The following is a 10732-nucleotide window of genomic DNA, read 5'->3' on the forward strand; positions in this document are numbered from 1 at the left end:
TGTCATCGGCATAAGCCAGCAATTGCACGCTCTTGTAGTAAATTGTTCCTGAGCGGTTCAATTCTGCAGCTCTTATTATCTTCTCCAACATCAGATTAAAGAAGTCACATGAAAGGGATTCGCCCTGTCTGAAACCCCGTTTTGTGGCGAACGGCTCGGAGAGGTCTTTTCCAATTCTGACGGAGCTAGTGGTATTGCTCAACGTCATTTTACACAGCCGTATGAGTTTTGAGGGGATGCCAAATTCAGACATAGCGGCGTATAGGCAACTCCTCTTAGTGCTGTAAAAGCGGCTTTAAAGTCGACAAATAGGTGGTGAGTGTCGATCCTTTTCTCGCGGGTCTTTTCCAAGATTTGGCGTATTGTGAATACCTGGTCTATGGTGGATTTGCCAGGTCTAAAGCCACACTGATAAGGCCCAATCAGTTCATTGACGGTGGGCTTCAGTCTTTCACACAATACGCTCGATAAGACCTTGTAACCTATGCTTAGAAGGCTGATCCCGCGGTAGTTGGCGCGAATGGCGGGGTCACCTTTCTTGTGGATTGGGCAGAGCACACTTAAATTCCAGTCGTCGGGCATGCGTTGATCTGACCATATTCTGCACAAGAGTTGATGCATGCACCTTATCAACTCCTCGCCGCCGTACTTGAATAGCTCAGCTGGCAGGCTGTCAGCTCCAGCGGCTTTGTTGTTTTTCAGCCGCGTTATTGCTATACGTACCTCGTCATAGTCAGGCGGTGGAACGTCGACTCCGTCATCATCGACTGCGGGCTCGGGTTCTTCTTCTCCACAGCTTTCCGTGCTGCTACCATTTAGTAGGGCGGAAAAGTGTTCCCTCCATAATTTAAGTACGCTCTGGATAACAGTTACTAGGTCGCCATTATTGTTCTTACAGGAGTGCGCCCCGGTCTTTAAACCTTCCGTAAGTCGCCTAACTCTCTGGTAAAATTTTCGGGCATTCCTCCTGTCGGCCAGCATTTCAAGCTCTTCGCACTCACGTATTTCTGCCTTTCTCTTCTTGTTGCGGCAAATACGTCTTGCTTCCCTCTTCAGATCCCTATAGCGGTCCCACATAGCGCGCGTTGCGCCCGATCGCAGCGTGGCCCTGTAGGCGGCATCTTTTTTCTCTGCAGCTTCCTGACACTCCTCATCGTACCAGTTGTTCTTTCGGGCTCGCTGAAATCCGACTACTTCGTCGGCGGCGGTACTTAATGAGCGGTAAATGTGGTTCCACTGCTCGCATATGTCGGTTTGTTGAAGAGTGCTCTCCGAGAGCAGGTGTGAGAGTCGAGTAGCGAAAGCGCTGGCTGTCTGTTGTGATTGCAGCTTTTCGACGTTAAGCTTTCCTTGCATATTTGGGCGCACATTTTTTGCTGCACAGAGGCGGGTGCGTATCTTGGCTGCAACAAGATAGTGGTCCGAGTCGATGTTTGGGCCTCGGAGTGTGCGTACGTCTAAAACACTGGAAGCGTGCCTTCCGTCTATCACAACATGATGGATTTGGTTTCTCGTTTTTCGATCCGGAGACAGCCAGGTAGCTTGATGGATCTTTTTATGCTTGAACCTAGTACTGCATACTACCATGTTTCGGGCTCCGGCGAAGTCGATCAGCCTCAATCCGTTGTCGGACGTTTGGTCGTGGAGGCTGAATTTTCCGACGGTGGTTCCAAAGATCCCTTCTTTGCCCACCCTGGCATTGAAGTCGCCAAGCACGATTTTGATATCATGACGGGGGCAGCGCTCGTACGTGCGCTCCAAGCGCTCATAGAAGAGATCCTTGGATGCCTCATCCTTCTCTTCCGTCGGGGCATGGGCGCAGATGAGAGAGATGTTGAAGAATCTCGCTTTGATGCGGATTGTGGCTAGACGCTCGTCCACCGAGGTGAACGACAGTACTCAACGACGGGATCTCTCTCCCACCACAAATCCAACTCCGAATTTGCGCTCCTTTACATGGCAGCTGTAGTAGACGTCGCAAGGCCCCAGACATTGTTTGCCTTGCCCCGTCCAACGCATTTCTTGGATGGCGGTGATGTCAGCTTTTGTCCTTACGAGGACATCAACCAGCCGGGCAGAGGCACCTTCCCCATTAAGGGTCCGGACATTCCAGGTGCATGCCCTCAAATCGTAGTCCTTTAAACGTTTGCCGTGGTCGTCATCATAAGGGGGGGTCTCATCCGAGGCTTTGCCTTGCTTCTTAACTGGAAGTGGTTTTTACGTGGCGGGTCCCAAGCCCAGCGCACAACCCATTGCTGGGACGGGGGTGGTTTCGCAACCAAATACACGTTTATATAGCGAGCCGCTTGCTCCAAGCAGACACCCGCTTGCAGCCGCACCTACTGGTGAACAGACGCTGCAGACTTCAGTGAGCCCTTAAACCGTATAAGTCAGAGTGGCCCTACCGAAGCTCCCTCTCTTTCTGCCGTGACCCAAGGCTCCACTCGGATTGGTTACCGCATCTCGCACATGGGTTGCTCACGTTGCCCAGAGTGCGCGAACGAGGACGCAAGAGTCGGGATTGAGTATAGCCATGCAACTGTAACTGCATACCCAGCGCAATGACTATACCCCATTGCACTCCACTTTTTTTTGTCACACAGTGTAATTTAGATCGTCATTAGTAAACTGTATATGCATGTATGTATATGTGTATAGTAGAGTGGTTCATAAAAACACTCTTTTTGGAAATTCATAAACGCTACATCAGAATATTGTTATTTGTGATAAAAACAAGAGACACGTAGTTTTTTTATTTTGAAAGCGCGACCAGCGCGGTTTTTTAAAAAAGCGCTGAAGTTCTCAATTTTTTTATTTTCTTGATATGTTAAAATGCAGCTAAAAATGTGGTTTTTACATATAATTACTCTGGTATTATTGGGGAACATTCCCTTAATTACATACCTGTCTTGGGCAGTTAGAATGGGCCAGGTGCCCAAAAATATGCTCTCAAAAAGACACCAGTAAAATTAGAACGTTGATACTGAACGATTTACACATTGTCAAGGGTTGGAACTTGTTACCAGGGGGTTTCTGGGGTTGCTAATTAGGAATCTGAAGTCAGTTTTTCGAAATTCAAAATGGCGGATCCAAAATGGCGGTAAATTTTTTTTTAATGATTGGATTTGTTCGAAACCCGGCACTCGAGAGTTTTTGTGGTCGCCGATTACGAATCTGAGGTCAATTTTTTTAAATTCAAAATGGCGGATTCAATATGGCGATCAAATTTAAAAAAAGTACTAAAATTAAAACGCTGATATTGAACGTTTTAAACATTGTCAAGGGTTAAAACACGTTTCCAGTGGGTTTCTGGGGTTGCTGATTACGAATCTGATTTCAGATTTTCAAAATTCAAAATGGCTGTTAAGAGTTTCAAACAAATCCAATCATTTTTTTAAAGTTGGTCGCCATTTTGGATCCACCATTTTGAGTTTTGAAAATCTGACATCAATATAAAGCAAAATAAAAGATGATCGACTCGATCGACAAATTTCTATTCTACTGCCAGTCGACACTCGCAATAGCGGTCTTTTTTTCAAAATAAAAAAAAACGTTTCTCATTTTTTATCACAAATAACAATAATTTGAGGCAGCGTTTATGAATTTCCAAAAATTTTTTGAAGCACTCTAGAGTATAGCCAGCAAAAAATCCGGAAACGGATCCGAAAACTGAAAGAAAGGTGAATAGAAAAGTGCCACGAATGGTTGTGAAACGAATACCTTTTCGGTTGTGAATAACTCAGTGAGAGGAGAGACCAGTATGTTTGCATGTATGTATTTATAAAAAAAAAATATTTATTGGTTCAAAAATGGTGGGTAGGCACTGTGGCCAATAGCAAAGCTCGTTTGCCACCTCTGTATGGTTGTAAGTCATGCAGAGTCCGCAAAATGCTCTGGAAGCAGTATCCGGAGGATGCATCAGACTAGGCCGAGCATACTTTGAAGTCTAATCAAAACTTAAGAAAGTTCAATTACATGGCAGTTGAGAAGTACATGTGTCAAAATTTCATAAATTGCCTAAAGGAAATTTTTGCACATGCAGCAGTACATAGCATGTATTTAGGCGCCTGGTGTTAGCAGACGCGCCTAAACATACTGGCCCTCTAGACGACTTGGTCGTCTAGTGGATATGACAAAAGCCGCAAAGATCCGGCTCGAAAGACCATGATTTACGCGCCGGCGTCTTTGGATTTTTAAGGCGCTCGCACGTAAAGAAAAATAAGTGAAAAAACAACAGCGTTTAATGCTTAACAATAATAACAAATGTTTGCTTATGTTTATGTTTAATAAAACTGTGTGAATTGAAATAGAGATTTTGCTAATATCTTGATGAGATTACCTTGCTGACGTGGTGTGGTGGCTGGCAGTCGCTATGCTGGTTTCCCCTCAACTCAGTTACCCTACGGCGGCACGATCCTGAAAATAAAGGTCGCGCCATTCGCGGACCGCTAACCCTCTCTTCGTCGATTTGACAGCATCCACCTAATCGCTGACGTCATAAAATAGTTATGTTGCCAACTTCATGCTTTTAGCACCAAATTTAGTGGGTATTCAAAACGCGAAAATTTTTGAGTTTGGTGCTTGGCACGTTTTTGGTGCTTTTGGTTTTAGTTTGAAGACACCAAATTAGAAAATCTTAAAAAAATGGAAGCAAAATTTATAGCAATTGTAAGTGTGGTAAGCAACTTTACAAAAGTTTAAACAAAATCATGGCACAGTGACAATCATAAGCGACAACAAAATATGTGGCAGCACCTTCAATCATGCCAGAAGAAATCGACCGTCGTGCAAGAAACATTGATTTTGATTAATTTGAATCGGCATCCTTACAATAAAATTATGTATGAATGTAAGGTCTATAAAATACACCAACAAAAATTTGGTGATTTTTCAAATTCAAAAATTAACAATACTGCCTTTTGTCCGATGCTCCCCCTTTTTCTTGTTGAGTTCGTCTTGCTCTCTCAATATAGTATTTATTGACGTCACGGCCAGTTGCTCTCAGCTCGATTGGCGCAATCTTGTATTCTATCGTTCTTGGTACGGCGGGGCATATTGTTAACGGCTGGAATGTTAGCCGTATCTTATGAATGTGTGTGTGCACTCAGATACAAAATTATTTAACGCGCATTGGGGTGGTGCAGCTAATTTAGGTATGGGCCTAAACAGGTTGTTTTTCTGAAATTTTTCATTCTGAACTCAAAAGCATTTAGTGAAAGCAAAACTGTTGATGTTATATATACTGACTTCAGTAAATCATTTGACAAAGTGTGCCACTCGTTGCTCATCGACAAACTTGATCTTCTTGGTCTTCCACCTAATTTTCTACGATGGATCTCTTCATACCTCTATGATAGATCACAAAGGGTAATGTTTAAAAATACTATCTCTGATGTCATTGATGTTACTTCAGGAGTCCCTCAAGGTAGCCACCTAGGCCCGGTTCTGTTCTTGCTTTTTATAAACGATATTTCTACAGATATACAATTTTCCAAAATTTTAATGTATGCAGATGATGTAGAGCTTTATAAATCGAACGTTTCAATTAAAGAAAGGTCTTTGCTACAATCAGACTTAGACAGCATGGCTTACTGGTGTCAAGTAAATCGTATGCCTCTAAATCTTAAGAAATGTAAAGTAATGAGCTTCTCGCGAAGAGCTGTTCATCCCACTTCTTATACAATAGGTAACCATAACCTGGAATAGGTATGGCTTGGTATCACAATGGATCTTAAGCTTAATTTTAATCTTCACATTAATGTGCCAGTCAACAAGGCTAAAGGTGTACTTGCATTTGTGAAACGATGGTCAAAAGAATTTCGTGACCCTTATTTCACTAAAACCCTGTTTACAACATTAGTTAGCCAATTCTGGAATACGGTTCGGTGGTTTGGAATCCAAGGTATCAAATTTACTCAGAGAAGATAGAGTCAATTCAAAAACAATTCCTACTTTTTGCTTTAAGAAATTTCCGTTGGGATTCTCAATATAACCTTTCACCTTATACGAGCCGATTAAAACTTATTAATCTTCCTACACTTTCCAGCCGCAGGTAAATGCTTGTTACAATTTTTATAGTTAAATTACTAACAGGCTCAATTTCAAGTCCGCTTCTTCTTGGCGAAGTTAGCCTTAATGTTCCCTCCCGGGTATCAAGACACTTTTTCCCCCTATTTCTGAAAGCTTGTAAAACTAATTTTGAATTGCACGACCCACTCCGTTGCTTATGCCAGGATTTTAACTCTCATTCAAGCACGTTTGATATATCAGATCCGCTTTTCAGCATTAAGAAATCGATGAGGACAGTATGAATTATTAAAATAAAGACATAAAATCGGCTGATGAATTTAGTTCTGTAGCTGAACAGTTTTAGATCTCGACACTTAACAAATTCCTGCCTATCGTGACTCGGCGCAAAAATTTAAAATACTGGTGCGGACTGCGCCCCTCGTGCGGATGGGCGGGAATAGAGGGTAAAAACCGTTGAGATATTATTATTATTATTAACTTCATATATGCTTTTTCATTGTTAATTAAATTCAGCAACTAAATATATATTTATATATACTTTTTTATATGTTCGTCTGCCGGCATACGAACTTGGGAGCTTACAAATAGTCGCACGCATCTCTGCACACTCAGCTACTGCCGAATACGTATATGTATATATTTTCAAATGTTCAGTTTGAACAAATATTTTGAAATTATTGTTTTCAAATAACGTGATATTTTTCGGAATTTTTCGGCTACGAATATTAAATGAAATATTAAAATTTAACCAAAATTGGAAAATACAAAGCTCTACATGCACGAACAATTTAACAAAATTGCAATACCGCTCAACAATATTTGCATATTTGTTACTAGAGTTTGTCATCAAGTGGAAAATCAGATATTTGGTCATTTGCGTAATTTTTATTTGGCCTATGTAGCAGCATTGCGTGGTGACAGGTAATAAGGTCAATTGACTTTATTTCCCACCCTGGTGCGAAATAAAGTCAACTGACATTATTACCTTTTCAAAAGCAAAATAAAGTCAACAAAAATTTGGAAATAAAGTCATTGACGCCATTTCCTCATTCAAATGGAAATAGCGTCAACAATGCTTAAAGTATGTCGATTCATAGAAAAAAAACGTTGTTCTTAGAATAAACATTGCCCCGTAAGTGTTGTTTTTTAATAGATGAAAAAGGTTATTGCCAAATCATCAGTGTTGTGATATGAATCCACACCACGAATTGATTTTATTAAAAAATTTAAATTACGAATATGTAAAAACACGATGCGAAAAACTAAACGCCTGCACACAGCTGGAATACGAGAAATATTTGAAGACAGAGTGTAGAAATGATCCATAACTTGCAAAACATGTTTCGTTTCCACAAAAATAAAGCGAAATTGAAGAAACAGTCCATGTCCAAAAAACCCCGGAGGAACACTGAAAGAATTCTGTGTTTTAAATTAGCATATTTTGAACGAATTCGGAATGTCTAAGGTGGAAAAGAAACCAACCTTTCCATAAGGAAACAATTATAGGAAAATAATTTTCTTACACTGTATTCATGTCTCCGCCAGAAATTTGTGACGACATAATTTAAAAGCAGCTAAGGAGAATGACGACACTATTTATTAGACGGCACATTCAACGATCTAATGTGCCAAAATGCGGGTATAAACAATTATTGATTATTTAATATCGGAACCGAGATCATATAAGTTAATTGATTGGTTTTCACACACTTTTGAAACACAAATTATATGCTTTTTTACTGCAGACAAGTTGTTGCCCCAAAACACAGCAGAAATCTTCCAATCAGGGCTGCCAACTATCCTTAGTTATGAGGTGCCATTTTGAGGATAAAAAAGTGCCAAATAGAAAAATAAAAGTGCCAAAAAAGGTGTCATTCCTTTTAATCACTCACATTTAGCAATAAAATAAAGCTACATTTTCCAAACAAAAGTGCATTGATAAAATAAGATAAACCAGTTGAATGGCCTTTATAAATTAGAAAATTTTAGTTGAGAAATAGAAGTGCACGCAAAGAATTTCACAAAAATGTACTGAAACGTTATTTTTTTTTCAAAAGTGCCATTTTGGCACTTTGTGCCAAATTGAAAAAATTAAGTGCCATTTGAAGTAAAATAGGGACAAATGGAACGGTTTGAGCCAAGTTGCTATCTCTGCTTCCAATAACTTACAAATAAAAAGACTTACAAATAAAAAAATGACAGTTAAAGCTTAGGTGGATTTTTATATCAGAATCTCACCTTTGTGAAAAGTGTGCAGATAGAGGGTATTATTGAATATAAGCCGTCGATGTTTAAAATATATAAAAATTTTATTTCAACGTATACAAAATTTAAATTTACCTGCGTTATTGCACGGCGGGAGACGGGGAAGGGGGGGGCCGCGGCACAGCGTGACGTGGTGTGCGCGCCGTCCGCGCGGGGTACGCGTGGCGCGCGCGGTGTGGCGCGCTAACGCGGGCCGCCGCGAAGCTAAGCAAATTTAATGTTTGAAAGAGAAATAATGTCAATGGATTTTATTTCGTTTTTCAAAAGGTAATAATGTCAATTGCCTTTATTTCGCACCAGGGTGGGAAATAAAGTCAATTGACCTTATTTCCGTTGACCTTATTACCTGTCACCGCATTGCGTTTATACGATTTGGCCATCACCAGCATGGTTGTTTTTGATTTGTCACAAGAAGGCAAATATTTGGCTTTTCTTATAAATGACAAATGAAATTTAGCGTTCACATGATTTGTCTATGAATTTGACAAATTTTTAGCCAAATGTACAAATCGTGTGATCCCAGCTTATGTCTCATAAAAAAATTCCTTGTCGTCTATAGAATAAAGGGAATGCCGCATTATACTAAAGCCAGCTTCCCGACATAACCCAGCCAACCAACGGACTCCCTGTGCGGAGCGTTGATGCTCCTAGGGAGGCTCCGAAAAGAGTCCCAAAGGAGCATATCCGCGGGAGAAAATTGCCTTTTCAGTATATATGAAAAAAGTGTGCCTTTAGGACTCCTTAAATGAGTGATTTCGGAGTCCCATGAAGCTCCTTTAGATAATCCGCAAAGACTCCGTACGGGCTCCCCAATTCAGCTAAGATTTTGTGAAAAGGACTCCTAAAATCATCCGAAGATAACCTAGATGGAGTGTTTTGGGAGTGCTCCAATAATAGACCGAAAAGGAGGCTTTACGGTTTCTGAAAATACTCATAATTTCATTTATAATTATAGTTACAATAATTATCTTTTATCTTTCTTTTTTATTGAAAAAACGCTAAATTACAGAAAATGGTTTAACATACACTGCGAGCATAATTATAAGACCGCCAAATGTTGACAAGTTTTAATTAATTTCTCATAAAAATATTGTTCATTCTTTAACAAAAAACATATAAATAAATAATTTCAAGCTTTGTGCAAAAATTATAAAAATGTCAACAAATTTGTACCAAAATTTCACGCTTTTAATAAAGAATTTTTAGAAAAATAAATGGTCAAAAGTTTTCATTAAGTGGCGGTACTATATTTATACAACGCAGTGTATTATTAAGTACAATAACAAATCAAAGAGGAAAAATAATGTAATATAAAACTACTTTTTATCTTTTTTTAAAGCACGTTCTTTTGAGGTTTAAAACCATTTCGCGCTCGCTCTATTAAATTATTTTCCAGAACCATCAAATTTCCTATTAAAGGCATCTGAAAAGCTCTAATGTTAGCCAAAAGTAGTTTGTATGTGTTGTTTTTCACCTTTGAATGCATTCGCAACAGCCAAAATGTCAATAGCTTTTTTGGCGATGTCCTTTTCCACGAATATTCCGAAGCGACATTCTCATTTACCGGACAACGAATTTACCGCACACTTATTTTTTTCACTTATAAAAATTAAATTGATTTAAAATTTTTTCAGTCTATGACATACAAAATATTGCTTTGATGTATTTGAATAGACTAAAAGATAACAATGAAGGGGATGAACAGTTTCGTTGAAATGAATAGAAAAGAAAAGAGGAAGATGGGTAAAGCAAAATAGTGATGGGAAGTATTGCCACTTATACAAAATTTATTTCGAACACTCCTTCTCACCACTTTACATAAGTATTTAATATATACCCATCTCTCTTGTAAATTTTACATGTTTTACCTTTGGTAAATTTTTCCCTAATATGTCTGACATCATATTATCGGTTTGTATATATCTTAAATCTATTTCGTTGTTACTATACTTTTGCCTGATATGATGGTATTTGATGTCCATATGTTTAGTACGTGCGTGATATGTTGGATTTCTTACTAGGCATTGCGAACTTAAATTATCATTGTTGAGGATCATTGGACCATTCTGACCAAAACCCATTTCCGCCAAAAGTTTGCTGATATACGCAGATTCTTTCGCTGCTGATGATAATGCGATGTACTCTGCCTCCGTGCTGCTGAGTGCTACGACGCTTTGCTTTTTGCATTCCCCAGAGAACACGCCGCCTGCTGCTACAAAAACGTAGCCTGAATACGATTTTCGATCTGATACGTCGGTACCCCAATCAGCATTTGCGAAACCCTCTATAGCTTTGTCAGTTCTTGCGTAGTGTAATTTGTTGTTGACCGTTATCCTCAAGTAACGCAATATATGCTTTACTCCTGCTTCATGTTCTGCATGCGGATTAGCGTTCCGCTGTGCCAGCTTACATACCGAATGAAGAATATCGGGACGTG

The sequence above is a fragment of the Rhagoletis pomonella genome, unplaced genomic scaffold (assembly GCF_013731165.1).
Source record: "Rhagoletis pomonella isolate Grant_MI unplaced genomic scaffold, Rhpom_1.0 Rhpom_scaffold_00009, whole genome shotgun sequence".
NCBI classification, from domain to species: domain Eukaryota; kingdom Metazoa; phylum Arthropoda; class Insecta; order Diptera; family Tephritidae; genus Rhagoletis; species Rhagoletis pomonella.